The sequence below is a fragment of the Notolepis coatsorum genome (assembly GCF_963971535.1).
Source record: "Notolepis coatsorum genome assembly, chromosome: 7".
In the NCBI taxonomy this organism is placed as follows: domain Eukaryota; kingdom Metazoa; phylum Chordata; class Actinopteri; order Aulopiformes; family Paralepididae; genus Notolepis; species Notolepis coatsorum.
The window spans coordinates 94729736-94733419 of NC_140171.1; positions in this window are offsets into that span (position 1 = coordinate 94729736).

The window sequence follows — 3684 nt, forward strand, 5'->3', positions numbered from 1 at the left end:
CTGAACTATAGTCAATGAACAGCAATCTCACATAGCCCCCATTCTGACTGTCAAGGTGAGATAGTGTGTTGTGCAGTCAGTGGACCTGTTTGTCCTGTATGCAAACTGCAGTGGGTCCATGTTACTAGGGAGGGAGGCACAGATGTAATCCTTGACCAGCCTCTCAAAGCATTTCATGACCACAGAGGTGAGTGCCACCGGTCATTAAGGCTTGTTGGAGAGGAGTTTTTTGGCACATGGATTATGGTTGACATTTTGAAGCAGGCAGGGACCACAGACTCAGCCAGGAATATATTGAATATGGATGTAAATACTGGGGCAAGCTGGTTTTCACAGGACTTAAGTATTCGTCCTGTTATCCCATCTGGGCCAGCCGCTTTCCGAGTATTTATACCCTTAAACATTAATCTCACGCTGTGTTCCGTCAATGAGAGAGTGTGTGTGTGTCCCCCGCGGATGAGCCCCCCCCTTCCCGTGGCAGCCGGCGCGTCAGTGACGCCATTAGCCGGTGAGCTAACGTCGCCACTGCTCGCTCCAAACCTGGCGTAAAAGGAGTTGAGTTCATCCGCGAGAGAGGCATCGGCACTCACTATTGAGGGGGGGCTGACTTTATAATCAGTTATCGTTCGTACTCCCCGCCATAAGCCTCTCGTGTCGTTCTGTGCCATCTGTGTCTCCAACTTGTTCGCATATCGCCATTTAGCAGCCCGCACCTCCTTGCGTAGCATATAGGCTGCTACCTTATACTCTTCCATATTTCCCGATGCTCGGCCCGAGTTGTAAGCAGCGGTACGAGCATTCAGGGCCACTCGGATGGAATTGTCCACCCATGGTTTTGTTTGGGAAAACCTGCACCTTCTTTGTGGGGACAATACCGTCAGCTAATGTTGCTATAAAGCTAACATCAACATCAGCATATTCACTGACGTCACTGGAGCTCGACTGTATCATCCCCCAGTCTACGCCCCCCAGTGCGTCCTGTAGCATGGCCTCTGAGCTCTCGGACCACTGCTTCACCTCTCATGACACAACAGCCTCTCGGGATCTGATTTACCTAGCGGAGGCGCTGGTACTGCCTTATAGCCCTGTTTGAAAGGGGTGTAGCAGTGATCCAACGTGTCCCCCCCCTAGTTGTGCATTTGATATGTTGGAAAAAGTTTGGCATAACTTTTTTCAAGTTAGCCTTGTTGAAGTTGCGGTCGGGTGGCGTAGCGGAGATTGCGCTTGTCACCAATGCAAGAGGCTGCGGTCTCGACTCCCGGAGTCAGCATTGCCCTGCGGCTTGGGCCGGTCGTCATACTAACTCGTTTGGCTGAGTCAGGGGGAGGGAAGTCATGGGTGGTAATCTGGCGTTGTGGACAGCGACGCCTACAGGTCAGGTCTGGGTGCCTGCTCAGCGAAAGGCAGGAAATGGTGAAGGCAGCGTGACTCCCACGAGTTACACTTCACCAATGAGAGTCCTCACTGCCAGGTGAAAAAAAGAGCCACTGGCTGTCTCCACATATGTCGGAGGAAGCATGTGGTGGACTTCAGGGTTCCCTTGTACTGACCAGTAGGAGGAACATGCGCACAACAACCAGGTAGGGGAGGGGGGGAATTGGCATAACGACTAAATTGGGATGGGGAGAAAAAATTGAAAAATCAGGCGGAGAAAAAGAGGATACAAAAAAAATAAAAGCCTTGTTGAAGTCACCGGCTACAATCATAGCCGCATCCGGATGTTTGTTTTGGTGTTGATTCAAATAGTCCTGTAGGTCGGCTTGCGGTGGAATGTAAACTGCAGTTGTTATGATGGCTGTGAATTCCCGGGGGAGATAGAACGGGCGACAAAGGATGGACAAATGTTCAAGGTCCGGCGAGCAGGAGCGGGAAAGAATCTTCACCTCCTTGGGGCTGCACCAGCCGTTGTTAGTGAGGAAGCAAACCCCTCCACCAACGGTCTTTCCTGACTCTTCAGTTTGGTCAGCTCGGAAGACAGAGTAGGAATCCGATGGGATGATGTTTTGATCCGGTGTTGCTGGCTTCAACCATGTCTCCGTGAAACATAGTATGTTGCAGTTCCTCGCATCTCGTTGGAATCGAATCCTTGCACGGAGATCGTCCATCTTATTCTCCAGCGAGCGTACATTTGCCAACAGAATCGATGGGATCGCCGGCCGGTAAGCAGAACTTTTTAGCCTTATTCTGATTCCACTTCTCCGTCCTCTATGCTTCCTCTTGATCCTGACGCCTTTCCTATTGTCCTCTTTGTCTTTGTCCCGTCTGATCTCTGATGGCCAATCTTGGCAAAAAGTGTCGTTAAACTCTTCTTCCAGTCCGGATTTTAAGTCCATGAGTGCCTGGCGGTCGTACGACGTCCATGCCAGCGTGGTTTTTATAAAAAAAGTATTAACAATAAACATAATAACTAAAAGTGCGCACAATCTTTGCGGAGCAAAACCAACGGCGACTGACCTCGGCCGCGCCATTGCCAAAATCTGTGCACTTTCAAAATAAAGGTAGTCAACGTTATGAATGAATACAAACACAATGCAAATGCATTGTGCATGCATCTTTTATTTTCTCAAAAATACCATATTTTCGTGGAACTGGCGCAATGAGCTCCATTCTACTTACTGCACTATATACTATGAACAAACTGTATATTAGAGGTGCAGTATATACTATGAACATACTGTATATTAGAGGTGCACTATATGCTATGAACATACTGTATATAAAGTATATAGAGTACTAACATCATCACACATGAATACAGTTGGGCTCATACAAAATACTGAGGTACACTGTAACGATGGCTGAGGTATACAGAATACTGAGGTACACTGTAACAATGGCTGAGGTATACAGAATACTGAAGTACACTATAACGATGGCTGAGGTATACAGAATACTGAAGTACACTGTAACGATGGCTGAGGTATACAGAATACTGAGGTACACTATAACGATGGCTGAGGTATACAGAATACTGAAGTACACTGTAACGATGGCTGAGGTATACAGAATACTGAGGTACACTGTAACGATGGCTGAAGTATACAGAATACTGAGGTACACTGTAACGATGGCTGAGGTATACAGAATACTGAGGTACACTGTAACGATGGCTGAGGTATACAGAATACTGAGGTACACTGTAACGATGGCTGAGGTATACAGAATACTGAAGTACACTGTAACGATGGCTGAGGTATACAGAATACTGAGGTACACTGTAACAATGGCTGAGGTATACAGAATACTGAGGTACACTGTAACGATAGCTGAGGTATACAGAATACTGAAGTACACTGTAACGATGGCTGAGGTATACAGAATACTGAGGTACACTGTAACAATGGCTGAGGTATACAGAATACTGAGGTACACTGTAACGATAGCTGAGGTATACAGAATACTGAAGTACACTGTAAAGAGCCATGATACAAATTGAAAAGAATAAAATAATAATGTGTCTGTAATCAAACATTTTGAAGTGAGATGAACAGACTGATAACGTTATCTTATCAGATAAAACTTCCTTCAGGGACATGATTTGCAGTTGAAGGTAGTATGTCACAATGTATGTTATCATCATAAAAAGTTTAAAAGCACAATACCATTGTATCGTGACCTAAGTATTGTATCGTGACTTAAGTATTGTATTGTGACTTAAGTATTGTATCGTGACTTAAGTATTGT